The 17,322-nt window shown below is 41.0% G+C and overlaps 1 protein-coding gene across 5 annotated transcripts in view; it reads right to left on the bottom strand.

Moving 5' to 3' along the window:
- Positions 1–17,322, bottom strand: part of ATXN1 (ataxin 1) — a 411,948-nt gene that overhangs the window by 135,561 nt on the left and 259,065 nt on the right. For all 5 annotated transcript variants that reach the window (XM_073589941.1, XM_073589939.1, XM_073589943.1 and 2 more), the window contains one exon: positions 10,913–10,970. The gene's annotated coding sequence lies outside the window, so the exon portion shown is untranslated. The remainder of the gene's footprint in view (positions 1–10,912; positions 10,971–17,322) is intronic.

Genomic DNA, 17,322 nt, shown 5'->3' with positions numbered 1-17,322 from the left:
GGAGTCATGTTGTATGGTGTGGATAATCGGATATGTCCAGATATCACAGCTGAGTAATGAGGAGTTAGAATGTGTTTCTCACTCGGCTTCTGTCGATAGACTGTAGTGGAAAATGAGCAGCTGCTCTCCACTGGACAAGAATGATATTTCCAGGAACAATGAACGTCTTGAAGGGAATGGAGAGGTTTTGAGACACAAGAAGGCTCAAGTCATACTAGATCCTAAGCAGCAAATACTGTGTGGCGCTTACCTATGATTTACTACAGAAACTGACAGCAAAGTGTTCTGCACTCATCTCTAAATCAGAAAATGTATAGAACTGTTATATGTTAGGATAATATCATATTATTCTCTGTTAGGAGCTATATGGTCACTCTATGTCTGTACTCTATTAGTTCCATATGCTGATGCTTTGTGACACTGCTACTAAGGCACGTTATAGTAAACTGCATCCCAGTACACCATATAGAATGCCTTCTACAGTGATAAATCTAATTATCATACACATATCCATGATTAAGTCATTTTCATAAAAATAGAGCAAAAATCCAATAAGGATGTTTTATTGGAGTGTAAAAAGATATAAGGGTACCACAAATGAAACCTCAAAAACTAGAGGGAAACATGTAAACTCATATCAACAGATAGATTCCAGAACTATAAGCGACGGTTTTGGATAAGCCTGAAACCATTACTTCTGCCTATTCATTCTAATGCATTAATTAGAGATGATCGAACATTTTGAAATTCAAATTCAGCAACTTTGGCAAATTTTTCCCCAAAATTTTCAGAAGTTGGTGAATTTATTTGACTCTCAAGTAATTCAATTACCTTAGAACAGGGTGTAGAAAATTTTGTCGATGCTCAATACTGTATCCAATCTGTTTCATCTCTACAGTATATATATTTCTGAATGTGTGTGTGTGTGGGTATCACCAACCAATCACGAAGCATCTTTCATTTCACCAGAGCTGTGTAAAAGAAGATGAGCTGTGATTGGTTGCTATGATCAACAGTTTTCCTTGCAACCAATCACTAAGCATCTTTCATTTCACCAGAGCTGTTTTGGTTGCTATGAGCAACAGTTTTCCCTCTCCAGAAAACACCTCAGCAGACACTGACATGGTGGGAGCAATCTAGCATTCCCGGAAATATAAGCTCTCAGCCATTGTCTGCCCCCCAAAAAGGAGCAGAGAGCACATGACAGAAATGAATCACCCCTTCCGTGCCCATATACACATCCTCCATCCTATAGGCACATCTTCCCTCTTTAAGGGATCATTGGTATGGAAGCAGTGTCGGACTGGGACGCCAAGGGCCCATCAGTAACCAACTCCAGGGCCCCACTTTTCAGCGACATGCAGATGTGAGATTATCCTCAATCACAAATATTTATAATAATGAACTGGGTAGATTGATAAATGAATAAGATGCCGCCTTTATCTGTACATAATGATTCACGTATATAGTGCCAAGTACTGCTCATATAAGAGGGTGGTGGCCCACTCTGGCACAGGGGCCCACCGGAGGATTCTCCTGTTCTCCTGTGGGTCAGTCCAAGCATGTATGAAGTTAGGGCAAATCCCTCAGGACTCTGATACTGACCCCAAGCTTCTATTAAAGGGATCATTGGTATGGAAGTCAGGGCAAATCCATCCAGCGCTCTGATACTGACTCCAGGCCTCTCTTAAAGGGATCTCCAGTATGGAAGTTAGGGTAAATCCCTCAGCACTCTCACTCTCACCTCAGACTTCTATTAAAGGGATCATTGGTATGGAAGTTGGGCAATTCCACTCAGCGCTCTGGTTCTGACCCCAGGCTGATGGGATGATGTGGGATATTAGGGGTAGTAGTCCGGTGGCTTTGGCTGACGGGACGATGTGGGATATTAGGGGTAGTAGTCCGGTAGCTCTGGCTGACGGGATGATGGGGGATATTAGAGCAGAGAGCACATGACAGAAATGAATCACTCCTTCCGTGCTCATATACACATCACACATCCTCCATCCTATAGGCACATCTTCCCTCTTTAAGGGATCATTCGTATGGAAGTTAGGGGAAATCCCTCAGCGCTCTGATTCTGACCCCAGGCTTCTATTAAAGGGATCAGTGGTATGGAAGTTAGGGCAATTGCCAAGCTCTCTTAAAGGGATCCAAAGTATGGAAGTCAGGGCAATTGCCTTCAAATGCTCTGGTACTGACCCCAGGCTCTCTTAAAGGGATCTCCTGTATGGAAGTTAGGGCAAATCCCTCAGCGCTATGAATCTGACCCCAGGATTCTATTAAAGGGATCATTGGTATGCAAGTCAGGGAAAAATCCACTCAGCGCTCTGGTTCTGATCCCAGGCCTCTCTTAAAGGGATCCCCGGTATGGAAGTTAGGGCAATTCCACTCAGCACTCTGGTTCTGACCCCAGGCCTCTCTTAAAGGGATCCCCAGTAAGGAAGTGAGGGCAACTCCACTCTGCGCTTTGGTACTTACCCCAGGCCTCTCTTAAAGGGATCTCCGATATGGAAGTTAGGGTAAATCCCTCAGCTCTCTGATTCTCCCCCCAGGCTTCTATTAAAGTGAACATTGGTATGGAAGTCAGGGCAAAACCAATCAGTGCTCTGGTTCTGACCCCAGGCCACTCTTAAAGCGATCTCCGGTATGGAAGTTAGGGTAAATCCCTCAGCGCTCTGATTCTCACCCCAGACTTCCAATAAAGGGATCATTGGTATGGAAGTTAGGGCAATTCCACTCAGCGCTCTGGTTCAGACCCCAGGCTGACGGGATGATGTGGGATATTAGGGGTAGTAGTCCGGTGGCTCTGGCTGACGGGAAGATGTGGGATATTAGGGGTAGTGGTCCGGTAGCTCTGGCTGACGGGATGATGTGGGATATTATAGTGAATGTGGCTATGCGGAGTGGACGGGGCTATACACTCAGCTTTATATATTTATATATAGATATAATAATTATAATTTGTTATAACTAACCGTGGTTAGTTACTCTGCCCGTGCAGCGCCGGGCTCTTCAGCTAATTGTTTATAAAGGAGAGAAATTCCAATCTTTTGTAGTGCACGAACGATAAGGATAAGTTCCCATGATGAGCATTTGGTGCGTTTTTTACGCTGCATTTTTTTAATGAACAAAGAACACAGCATCTTACAGTTCCAGCAACGTGAATGGAATTTAGTTACCCCATAGTCAAAATAAATAAATGGGTAAAAAGGAGGTTGGGAAGTGTTTTTTTTTTACAATTAAAGGACTTTTCTCTGTGTGTTTATTTCTTTTGACTAACCCCTTGGCTTGATGTCAGCGGAAATTACACAGTTGACATCAGCCCCAAACCATTACCCCACTTGCCAACACACCAGGACAAGTGGGAAAAGCTGAGGCTAAGGGCCAGAATTGTTGCATCTAATAGATGCGCCATTTCTGGGGCGTCTGAGGGCTGGTGTTATTAGTATGGAAGGGGATCAATATGTATGGCCCCTTCTCAGCATATTACGGTCAGCCTGCAGCTGTCTGCTTAGCCTTTGCTGGTTATTAAAAATAGGGAGGACTCCTCGTCATTTTTTTTTTTTGAAGTCCCCCTTTTTAACAACCAGTGAAGGCTGCAAAGACAGCTGTGAGCTGATATTAATAGCCTGGGAAGCTCCATGTTTATTGCCCCCTACCCAGACTGTTAAGACCAGCTCTCAGCTGTCTGTTTTCCGTCAGATGGTTAATAAAAATAAGGGAGACCCCACGCCATTTTTTTCTTTTTTTAAATTTATTTATTAGCTAAATATATGTTCAGAAAACTACAAATGCAAAGCCCTGATTACCTAATTATATATCTCCCTGACATATTTCTTAGTATCATCTAGAAGTAAAAGTGGAACAGCACAAAATTTTGCCACACTATATAGGCTAATAAAGTCCACTTTTTTTCATCCTTTATTGGAGTGCTGACTCCTTTTTTCTTTTTAACTATCTATATAGCTATCTTTGTATCTAAGATTGTTTTAATTATTTCAAAAACTAGATTGAAATGTCACAGATAATTACTCTATGTAAAAGCTGATGTAAAAATGCATGTCAAACGGATGCTAGGTGAGAAAAAAACTGCATGACACTTGCCTGACACTCTCCAACTTTTCTGGCTGAGAATCTCAGCTACTATATATACGCAGATGTGAGCCAACCCTTACCCTGATATCGATCACGGCAGAATAAGTTGTCTGAGAAACTGTCAGCGAGCTTGTACTAAGGCCACGGTCACAGGTTCAGTATGTGGTCAGTATTTTATATCAGTGTTTATAAGCCAATGCCAGGTGAGGAACAATCAAAGGAAAAGCATCATAGAAACACGTCACCACTTCTGTATCTTTCACTCCCTCCTAGTTTTGGCTTACAAATACTGAGGTAAAATACTGACCAAATACTGACCGTGTGAATGTGGCCTTACTTTATGAAAAACAAAGATCTTGTAAAAGCCAAACAGTGGAAAATGTTTAATAAAACAAATACCCCAATACATGAACTAAAGTAAAATGAAAGTCTGTAAAGGTGGAGATTACCATTACAACCCCCTTAAATAAGTTCATTATAAAACAGAATTATGCAGGATAGATCTTTTGTCCTTTGTAAAAAACAAGTTTAAAACCATGAGGTCACGATGCTGAAAACAATAGACAATTGTATACATTTTCATCATGCAGTAAATGCATCCTGATTTCTGAAACAGAAATGCAATGGCAATAATTGTGTATGTGTACACACATCATAGTATTTTGTACAATGTCCACTGTAAATCCATAGCTATTTTTGTATCAGTTGTAAGTCACATAAGGCTTCGTTGCCATGATGAGCTTTTGGCGAGTTTTTAATGTTGCTGCACCATTTCTTCACCAATTTAGTAAAATCGGCTTCTTGCATTTTTTCGAAAGTACGCAGCGTAAAAAACTCCCTATAAACTAATCATGGGATCGTAGCCTAAGTCTGTTTTCTCGAATCCAGCCTCATTACTTACATAACTGATTGCACCATCCAATTCTGCTTTTTATTCAACCTTTACAGAATGTAGACACCAGAACACCTACGGCAGGGGATTTAGTGAAGAGACTATCACAAAATATATCACTATTTGCAGCATAATTACACGGATGATTAGATTGCAAAAAAATAAAAATTGCCATTGACCGCTACTTTCTGTACCGTTGGGATTAAAAAAAAAAAATTGAAACCTTATATATTTGAGTCTGTTGAAGCAAGGAAGAGTTGGCAAAAAACCTTAGGCAAAGATATAACTAATACTGAATTCCATGTAAGGACGTCGATCATTCAATTGTTCAATTCCAGGGTCGAGAACAATAAAGACTCATGTACATGGCAGAGGTGAGGCTTTAGAATAATCTCAGGCTAAGTTTCCATGATGAATATTGGGTGAGTTTTTGTACCTGTAGATTTTCTGCACCAATTAACTAAATTAGGTTACTTGTGGTTCTTCATTGCATTTTTGTTGGAACTGGAAAACGCTGCGTTTTTTGGGCACCAAAAACTCACTGTGGTAACTTACCTTAAGGGCTCATTCAAACTTCAGTTTTTCTCTTACAAGTGCTATATGCAATTTTCACAGATAGCGCTCATATCACCATGTGATAGTCTCTGGGGCTATTGATATGTTAAATCACGGAGACATGTCCGATTTTAATCCAAGGGCAGGATCAAAATCAGTAAGGGCAGTTTCACACGTCCAGATAATTTCGGTACCGGAAAAACCGGTACCGGAGCTATCCGTGTCCGTGTGTCCGTGTGCATACGGAGGTCATCCGTGTGACATCCGTGTGCTATCCGTATGTCCTTGTGTACCATCCGTGTGCTGTCCGTGTGCTGTCCGTATGCTGTCCGTGTGTCCGTGTCCGTGTTTTTGAAAAATTATTTTCAATGTTAACCCTCTGACTTTTAAAAATGCACACAGATCGCACACGGACAGCACACGGACAGCATCCGTGTGCGGTACGTGTTTGGGTCCGTGTGATCCGTGCTGTTGCACAAAAACAGACATGTCAGCGTGTTTTGCACACGGACACACAGTCCGTGAAACCACGCTGACATCTGCATAGACACATTCATTCGAATGTGTCTAAGTGTGTCAGTGTCTCCGGTACGTGAGAAAACTGTCACTACACGTACCGGAGACACTGACGTGTGAAACTGCCGTATGTGTGGTCCAATTTTCACGGAGTGTCAAGATGGTGAAGAAACGGTGGAGATGGTGGAGAAACTTTCTTTTTTTCTCCATGTATGAGAAAAACAGATGATGTTTGGATCACAGTCTGATCAAAGTATGATCAAAATAATAGGTCCGTTTTTTCATATGTGAGAAAAGTGGACGTCTGATTGAGGTCTAAGCCTTTCTGTTGCCAAATGATGGAGTTGTAGGCATTTTCTCTTGCCCCATACTGTATAGTGGCAATGATGAGAATATGGGCAGAATAAATGTAGTAATATAGACAGAATAGAACATGCATTTTTGTAACACAGATTGTAAAAAATAGCTGCAAGAAACCAGGCTCATCGCAAAGTCTTCAGCAATGGAAGCTGCAGATTTCTCAATATTTTATTAATTCTCAAGCAGATCATTATGTTATCCTTTTTGGTGGCATAACTAGAGTCTGATGCAACTCTATGCAAGATTTGGTCCAGGGCCCCCACATCCATATTATATATGTCCTCCATCCTGTTATATATGTCCCTCATCCTGGTATATGTCCTTTATCTTGGGCCTCATCCTCTTATACTGTATATATGTCCCTTAAACTGGGCCCCATCCTGGGATATATATCCCCATCGTGGTATCTGTCCCCTGTTTTAGTTGCTGTTATTTATTGCATAGAAAAAAAATAAACCATTATACTCCCCAGGGGCGTACATAGAAGTGAAGGGGACCCACAGCAAAAGCATAATGCACTCCCCATAGTTCTACATACTGTATATATATATATATCTTTATATAAAGAGAGAGAGAGTTGAGCGACTTTGGTCGGATCGGGTTTCATGAAACAAACTTTGAGTCGGATGAAACTGGTCCGACTAGGGCAAAAAATGTCGGAGTTTCGCCCGAAACCCGACCCCAATGCAAGTCAATGGGAAATAAAAGTAGGCATTGAGCGGATGACATTCATCCACTCTCATCCACTCAATGCCGCTAAACTCTCTATATATATTGTATAGTATAATGCATACCTAATAGTCCTTCATACAGTATATTGTGCCCCCCATAGTCCTCCATGTAGTATACTGCACCTCCCATAGTTCTTCATTTAGTATAATGCACAGTCTATAGTACTCCATATAGTATATTGCGCCATTCATAGTTCTCCAAACAGTAAAATGTGCCCCCATAGTCCTCCATACAGTATAATGTGCCCCCATAGTCCTCCATGTAGTATACTGCCCCTCCCATAGTTTTTCATTTAGTATAATGCACAGCCCATAGTCCTCCATATAGTATAATCCATCCCTCATAGTTCTCCATAAAGTATAATGTGCCCCCATAGTCCTCCATATAGTATAATGCACAGCCCATAGTTATACATCTAGTACAATGTACATCAAATAGTCATCCATGCAGTATAAACTGCACAGCCCATAGTCATAAATATAATATAATCCCCAGCCCCTAGTCATACGTGAGGTATAGTGCACAGCGGAGCCCATGGTCATACATGTAATAGAATGCACAGCCCATAGCCATACATGTAGTATAATAATAATAGATCATACTCACCTTCCCTCAGCTCCCATGCCACACAGCGTCTTCTTTTGAAGTTGGCAGCTGACAAAAGTGCTTGACGTCACTTCCATGTGTCACGTGCACGCCGATGTCAGCTGATGGCCTCGAATTGTCCGGCAGCATTTATTGCGGCAGATGGACCCAATGGGTGTGTGCTCTGCAATACACTTCAGTGGAATGTGTGTCTGAGGATGCACATCCAGCTGGAGAAGAGGCTGGCGTTGGCAAACCCCTCATCTGCCAGGCCTGGTCGCAGTAGCGACTGATACAGCCAGCTGTACAGTGAAAAAAAACACATTACCTTGTTTGCAAACCCCCAAAATGAATACATATACAGACCCTTACACAACTCCCATCCCCCAAAAAAAGATTCCCCCAGATCCGAAAACTAAAATACCTTATTAATAATAAACACCAGACCACCACCTCATTGACCGACCCCAGATCAGACATCCTTTCCTGTTTACAGACCCCAAATTACACATCCCCATACCCAATTTACAGACCCCAGATCACACATCTACTCCTGCCCCAATTACAGACCCCAGACCACACATCAACCCTCTGACCCATTTGTAGACTCCAGATCACACATCCACACTTGTCTGATTTACAGACCCAAACCACACATGCACCCTTGCCCCATTTTCAGACCACAGACCACACATTCACTTTTGCTGCATTTATAGACCCCATATCACCCTCTCTCCTGTTTACAGACCCCCAGACCACACAGCCACTCCCTGCGCCATTTACAGACCCCAGACCACACATCAACCCCCTGCCCCATTTACAGACCCCAGTTCATACGTCAATTCTGTCCAATTTGCATACCTCAGACCACACATTCACCAGACACAGACCCAGATATACCTGTATAGGTTCCTACACTTCCCTCTAGTCCCAAGAGATTTGCTGAGTCCTGGAGGAGTTTGTATGGTTATATTTGTTTCTGGGGAAAGCTGAATGATCTTTATGGCTGTAATTTCCGATAAAATTGTCACACAGCTTTTCTTCACTACTGAAAGCCAAATGTGACCCTCCCCGTCTCTCAACTTATGACCTGACAATGCTGTGGGAGAGGGAGAGAGATGCACTCCGGGACTACAGAGATGCACAGCATTAGTCACTGTAAGTAATGCTGCTCACTCTATGTGCACTTCATAAAGAGGCTGCAGAAGCAGGGGGCAGCTTTGTGGGTGTGGGCCCTGGGGTTTGTCCTCCCATAACACCGACCCTGACAGCAGGCAGAGTCACACATTACATGAAGAGACCACAGTCAAAGCCAGAAGCTGGAGGGGCGGAGGCCAGCGCTGCCTGGCAGAAAGTAAAGGAACAGCGCAGCTCCTCGCTCACCGAGAGGGGCCGTCTGCTTCTCTACAGGGTGGGCCTCCAATTCTGATGGACCCGGTCGCGACCTATGTGACCGCGAACATTACACCCCTGATCTCTTGCCTTTTTTAATTGGTACATCACATTTTTCCCTTGAAACTGGGCACTATCCGTTTACCTACTTAGCCTAAGACAGAAAACAAAGTAACATTTCAGTAGAAACAAACATAAAAGTTGAAACTAATGAAAGGAATAAATCCAAAGAGAGAGCACGTTAGAATTAATACTGTGGCTTTACTGTTAGCCACAAACCCAGAAATGTAACAAATTCATATTTTACTAGGGTGTTCCTTAAGTTGAGAAAGAAGTGGGGAAACTCTTTGGAAAAGAGCTACACTTGCCCGTCTTCTGTCAAAAAACCTGAAATTAGAATTTCCATGAATAATTATCCATATAACCAACTTACAAAGGAAGTATGGCATTGTAAACTGATGGCTGTCAGCTGTGCATTATCAGATTCTTCATGTATTATTCCTTATCTTTATATGAACTTTAGTTTTCATGAGAAAAGAGTAAAAGAGTATACAGTATGCTGTACAAGTATACATCCCAAGATTTTTTTATGCTAAATCTGATATCTTGCTGATTTATCTGAAGATTCTTGCTCTCTCCTGCTTACATATGATTCCTTCTTATTGAAAAAAAAACATAAGGAACCAAGAAGAGTTTTAAGAAGATATGAGAATGTGTTAACACTTAGGGTATGTGCCTATGATCAGAAATCGCAGCGTTTTGGATGCAGTGCACTTGCGCTGTGCTCAAAGTGCTGCATTGTACAGTACAAGCACAGAGGATGGGATTATAGAAATCCATACCCACTGTGCTTCTATTTGACGTTTCGCAAACTCACTAGTGGCGCAGGTTTACGAGCCTCAGCATGCTAATTTCCACGATAGAATGTATTGGATGCGGTAAGTTTGCATTGTTCAGTGATGAGAGCAACGCTTTGGATGCAGCAAAAATACACTGCGACCAAAGCGCAGCTTCTTCCTGATCATGGGAACGTTGCCTTAAAGGGGTTGTCCACTACTAGGGCAACCCCTTTTTGAACAAAATGTTTGGCCTCCATAAAATAATAAATCTTATACTTATCTCCCGTGCTCGCACTGTTCCCATGGTCCCGAGGCTATCGCGTGGTTGCTGTGACACTGGCGCCCAATCAGCACCGGCATCACAGTCCCCGCCTTCAGAGAGGAAGTCTGGGCTGCAGATGATCTCAAACTTCCTCTTTATGCTTAATTTGACAGGAGGCGGAGACAGTGACGCTGGCTCTGGTTGGGCTCTGGCATCATGTGTCACAACAACAGCACGGGAGCCGCAGGAGAGCGAGTGCCGACATCGCGGGAACGGTGCCAGCATGGGAGATGAATCTAAGCTCCCTACCAGTATGTCTTTGATGTGTGGGAAGAAACCGGAGAACCCGAGACAAAACCCACACAAACACAGGGAGAATATAGGATCTACTTGCAGATGTTGTCCTTGGGATTTGACCCCAGAAACCCAGTGCTGCAAAGCAACAGTGTTAACCACTGAGCCACCATACTGGCCTTGATTTTCCCCAGACTGGTATTTATTTGATTCACATTTTTCTATTACTTGTACTTTTCCATGAGAAATTTGATGCTGTGTTATTTTTCATACACATTATTCTCTGATTTGTTCATTATACCTCTCTCACAGGAGTAAAAGAAAACTCTGTGCAGGTTGGCATTGGCATTCATCTGTTGCTGAAGATTTTTCATGCTGATTCCTTACCTATTAGAGGATCTGTTTCCGTGTCTCAGATAGAGGAAGTTCCAGCTTCTTCATAAAACTAAAGCAAAAGATAAAGTAATGTAAGATCTTAGAGTCCACACGTGCACACTTGTAGCTTATCTGATACACTATATTTAGGATCATTTCTTATATATGACTGCTCATAGATGCAATTCATGGTAAAAAATATTTTGACAACATTAGAATAGATGAAATTGCAAATTCCAAGCAACATAATTTTCAATGAGTTAGGCCCTTTATCTAAGTATTTAGATCAATCATCTTCCTAAATAGGCTATGAAAGCAGATTAAAGTACCTGAAGAAACATTGCTTGGTATTTAACTAGACTATTGTGTGCTATTTTCTGCCAAAAACAAAGAATATATTATACATTTATATTGTAGACGCCCTTTGCGTGCTTATTTTCTGGGTGAGTACAATACAGTGAATTAGAATAACTGGGTCACCACGGTTATCATGTATGGGTCTGCATAATGCACAACTCCGGATAATGTGAAGGGGACGTGCTCCAAAAAGGTGACATTTTTTCCAGCTATTTCCATAAACCCTGTAATGGCTAAAGAAGTTGAAGTAATTTCTATTAATTTATGTTTCAAAAGCCACTATCAATCAAAGTGCACCCTCGTTATAAGATCACATATAACGCATAGCTGTGTTTAATAACCATAAAATATGACCCATAAAATGTAAAAGATCTACAATGACATTCAATGGGAAGATGAAAAGTCTGAGAAGCCGCATGAATTCTTCTTGTATACCTAAACTAAATTTTAGTTGCCATGAACAATTTAGAAAAGTCTTAATATGTTCATACAGTCATAGCACATAATCATAGAACTCTTCATTGATCATATGTCTGGAGCTTTGGGCCCCAAACTACTTTAATACTGCATATTATAGTAAGACTTTGTTGCCACAATGAGTTTTTGGTGAGTTTTTATGAAAAAATGCAATGCTCATCATGGGAATGTAGCCTAAGGGTATCATTACACATAGCGACGCTCCAGCAATCCCAATGATACGACCTGGTAGGGATCGCTGGTGCGTCGCTACATGGTCGCTAGTGAGCTGTCAAACAGGCAGATCTACTCAACGACTCAGCAATGATACAGCGATCCGTAAAACGACCTCGGCGGTTGTTGGTACCTTGCCACACAGCAGCTATTCTGACGACTCCCGCCTGCGTCCCTGAGTTCTGAGTCGCCAGCGAGGTCGCTCGTCGTTATGGCGTCAAACACAGTGATGCATGCTGGCCTGCATGACACCAGTGATCAAAAAATGGCCCAGGACATTCGAGCACGATCAGCGATATCCAGCGGGGGTCGGTCACCGCTATGTGTCACACGGAGCGAGATCGCTGGCGAGGTCGCTGTTGCGTCACAAAACCTGTGACGTTTCAGCGATCTCGCTAACGATCTTGTTATGTGTGAAGTGCCCCTAAGTGTCAGAAAGCTATACTTTTAGTGTTGCATAGGCTCTGTCAGTCTGGAGGCATTACATCCTGTGTTAATGCTTGAAAAAAGTCATATTAACATTTTAGATATATACAAAATCAGTGTGAAATGGGTGCAACCAAATCAGAGGACAATGCAGTGACAAATACTCGGCAGTATCAATAATTGATACTTTATATGTAGTTATTACAACTCGAGGCAGTCAGGGTACGTGCCCACGATCAGGAAGTAGCAGCATTATGGACGCAAAACACTGCATTCTACATTAGAAGCACAGGGGATGGGATTTATGGAAATCTCATGCCTACTGTGCTTCTTTTTACCGCTGCGTAAACTCACTAGTGGTGCGGGTTTATGAGCCTCAGCATGTCAATTTTTGCTGCAGAGATGCTTTCCACAATAGAAATGTTTTGGATGAGGTAAATCCATATTGTTCAGGGAACACATGTGGATTTACCTGCAGGGCCGGCCCGAACGTATAGGCGAACTAGGCGGCCGCCTAGGGCGCCAACCCAAAGGGGGCGCCAGAGAAAAAATAGAAAAAAATTATAAAAAAATATTTTCAAAAGGCAAAAAGTTTTAGGGATGGAAAGAAAAGTGTACATATTTAAGGGCAAATATGACGCAAGAGAGGTTGGTTGGGTTGGCAACAATTTCGATAGAATCTGAAGTTGCTAAACAAATTAATCTCGGTGACTTAGTGTCATCCTTTTCAAAAAAAAAAAGGCAAGGAAACAAAAATTTTAATTACCTATGGTCGTTTTTGTTTTGTGTTATTGATTACTTTGTATATATTTGTCCTATACAACTTCTCAGAAGATTAAAGAGTTAGGAGAGAGTTAATTAATCATTGTTGTTGTGGTTTATTTTGCTCCTAAATTTATATCCCAAGTTTTCATCTACTGCCAAGAATAGTAGGGGCGCAACAAAATAGTTTCGCCTAGGGCGCCGTAATCTCTCGGGCCGGCCCTGTTTACCTGCGTGATCTGAATGCAGCATTTTGGACACAGTGAAAATACAAAGCGCTGCTACTTCCTGATTGTGGGAATGTACCCTTAAAGAGAATCTATCACCAGGTGTTTGCTATGTAATCTGAGAACAACATGATGTAGGAGTCCCTGATTCCGTTGATGTGTTACTTACTGGATTGTGTTTTGTTGTTTTAATACAAAAAGTGTTTTATCAGCAGGAGCTTATCATTACAGGACAACTAGCCTCATGTATCCTCACCCAACCACACCATTAGAACTGATTAGCAATATTTTTGTCACTATACAATGTACATAGAAAGCTGCTAATCATTGATGTGGACGGAATTACACAAGGGTCAATATTTCAGCTCTGCTAGATCTGCAGCAGAGAAAACTGACTATCAGAACTGCTGCATCCAGTATACTAAGTGACACATCGATGGAATCAGGGCCTCTAACTTTACCTCATGCTGCTGTCAGATTACATAACATAATCCTGCTGACATATTTCCTTTAAAGAGAAGCTATCATCAGAAAATTACCTATTGATTAAATAAGGTTTTTGTTTTACATGCAGTTTTAGAACATTTTTACCAATTTTTTTCTCATATCATGATTTTTATTTAAAAAAAAATATATAGTAATCCTGCAATTTTTATACTGGCCACTGGGGCTTTTATAGACTCATACTTCCTGTCCTTTCAGGAAAAGTTTATAGAAAGGCTCCATATTACATATCAGAGTCAGGATTATAATGAAAGGAAACACCTCTATAGAAAAGACAGAGTGGGGATCCAACCATTTTGGCTATGTACACGTGTTGTTTCCTGAAACAACAGGAAGTTAGCAATTAAAAACGCCTTGGTGGCCAATGTAAAAATTGCAAGATTTCTAGTCTTTTATTTTTTAATACGGATAAGGGTTAATCTTAAAAAAAAAAAAGCATGTAACACAAAAACCTGCGTCATTATCTGATGACAGTTTCTCTTAAAAGTTTTTTTTCACGGAGCATTTATCACACTAGATTGGGGGCCTGATTTTTTGATCCTTTTTTTCCCGTTGCTGTGAAAAGGACTTTGAAAAAATAAAACAAAACATGGTTTTGAATACACCCTGAATTGATTCATTGAAAAACTATTGTTATAGCTCACAGGTTTCTGAAAATGATATTGAAAACTGGTCAATGTAACTGCAAAAAAAAATAGAGCTAATATGAGAAAGATGATTGTCTTGACAAAAATGAGTCAAACAGATGGAAATCAGATCTTTACTTATGGACCTTGATCAGCCACATGAAGCTACATATGTTTATTGTATTTTGTATTTTTTTAGCATTTAGTAACTTTTCCATCCAGTAAATAGTTTTTACCATATATGCTTTACATCACAGACGGACAGACACATCTTGTACTGTACAGTATGAATATTTTAAGATGCACTGCGGGGAGTGTTTGTTCCTCCGCTTACCATGGGAAATTCTGTCCTACTGAATGAAGAATTACCCAGTATGATATCGATAATTAATGGATCCTTTTAAAACACATGGGGATCGTGAGTTCATTACAAAAGTTGAATCCAGTACATAGAAAAGAAACGTCTTATTTTTTGCAATTAGTTCTTTCTAAGGACAAGTCGGGGACTAAACTTTCCAGGAATTTCCAGAAAACTTGGGTCTGCCTTGGGAAGTTAGGGAAACTTGGCAACCGTAATAAAGAATTCAGTCTTTTTTATCCACGAACTCCTCTGTACGAGATTTCTTTTCTGTAATGCAGGCTTGAGTAGGAGTATTTTCCAGAACAGGAAATTAAATGATCACTCAATGAAAAAAAAAAAAAGCCACCCATTTGCCGGGGTGTGAATTGCCATTGAATATATTGAGCTTTTAGATGCACTTATGTAGAAGCTTCTGTTTCACGAATAGATAGCCCCTATGATTACTTTAAGCCTGATTAGGATATGGGCAATTTAGCAAGGAACATGGTAACTTAGTTAGCATTCATCTACCTCTTCTGCACAGCCATTTGATCTCCCTCAAGGTCACTTTCTTAGTAACTTGATGAGCATTACATCACCCCATACAACAGGACCGTTATATCACCAATCGATAAGGAGGCCTGTGCAGCACCGGAGCATCCCTTTGAAATTCAGAATCGGGTTATGTCTCTACAGGCGCATCCGGCATTAAAGGGCATTTTTCACATTAAAAGCGCTGGTGAACAAAATCCTGAATTATTATTTGTTGCTTTGGTCCTTGGAAAATGATGCAGCATATAGCATAAAAACTGATCTTCTCACCCGGAGATTAAACACAAATGTGTGGACAGTTCACAGACAGTGACATCGCCCTACGGCTATAGAACACACAGCATAAAGTTGCTGGCACATAAAAAACACAAATCATGGGAACACGAGGACACATCATGTTGGAAAAAAGTAAGCTATAAAATCTATAAAAAAAAATAAGGCTGAAAAAAGGAAAAAATATTAAAAAAAAATAATCATCACTAATAGAATAAGCAGAAGAATTATCCCCTGTAGAGTTATGGACTTGTTTTCTATCATCTCAGTCTTCTCAGCATTGGGGTCGTGCACATGACCTTATTTTTGGTCGAAGCGTGATCCGACAAAACATCAGCTCACACTCGAACCAAAGTTAATTTAAGGGGCCGCGAAGATGTCCAATTTTTTTCTCAGATTGAGGCGGTCCAAGGGAGAAAATCGCAGCGTGCCCGAGTTGGATCGCACTCAGCCATACAAGTCTATAAGTGTTGGATGACATGTGAGTGCAGTCCAATTTTCATAGACTGGCAGAATGGAGAAGATGGAGATTTTTTTTCCATCTTGTCCTCATCCAATAAAATCAGCTTGAACTCTGATTATACTAATGTGACCCTAGCCTTGCTGATTTACAGTCAGCGCAGAAATACTCAAGAATTCTTTCATATCTTTCCAACCACCTATAATAAACTGCCTATACACATTTATCTATAGTTAATTAAAATAGATGTTTTCAACCAAAACAATATTTAATTGTTTAATTGATTAAACCTTAGAATTGAGCAATCTTTTAACCGGTTGATAACATTCTGTTGGTACCATAGAGACAGATTGTGTACCTGCTATGGGGCACTTAGAAAGTTCCAAGATGTGGATGATCTATATTGATACTGGGTAGCAAAAACCTGTGTCAAATCCCTTCTCCATAAGTCAGATATTGTTAGAAAGTGGTATAAGAATGAGCCTAGAGTCTTCTGTTGGTGATAAAACCTGACACCATAATGTGATGCCACATGTGGTCACCATCAATCCCGTTTTCACCATTGATGAGCACCATCGATGATGTCCACTGTTGAATTCTTCACAAATTTTGCCATATTTTTATTAGCATTCTTCATGTGCCAAATGTAATGTTAATACCAGTATCTATTATGTGTGGCATTTACATTGCACAGTTAAAATAATTGAAGCTTCCCTACTGCCGGCATTTCAGTTTTTTTTAAATCTACCATTCTTTGTTGCAGATGTCTCAGATTCCTAAACTCTCACTGGGGTAACAGGTAGCTTGAAGAGGGAAGAGAGAGGGGAATCCATGATTTACAACAGTATTGTCCAATTACAGGATACAACGATGAATGGACATGACACAATAGACTGTTTAGTCTATCCATTCAACAGGATAACAACTGAAGATTTCTCCGTAAACTCCCACTCTACTGTGCATGTAGGTACGTTGTAGTGGACTGTCTGGTTTTACCAGTCTAGGTCTAGTCAAAAAGTACAGTGTGCAGAAAACACAGACCTGCACGTTAGTGATGGAGGTGTATCTTTTAGCCTAAGCAACGCACAACACACAAAGCGAATTTACGCTGCATCAAGTGAATTGGAGTCGTCAGATATCTCTGTAGGAGTTTGTTGTGGGTATTGTCACACCAGAAAACCTATCAATTGACCACGGCCATTTTC

This window comes from Dendrobates tinctorius, unplaced genomic scaffold (assembly GCF_039654945.1).
Source record: "Dendrobates tinctorius isolate UK_male_01 unplaced genomic scaffold, ASM3965494v1 ptg000115l, whole genome shotgun sequence".
In the NCBI taxonomy this organism is placed as follows: Eukaryota; Metazoa; Chordata; class Amphibia; order Anura; family Dendrobatidae; genus Dendrobates; species Dendrobates tinctorius.
The sequence above is the reverse complement of the archived record's forward strand: the minus strand, read 5'-3'. Positions and strand labels throughout refer to the sequence as shown.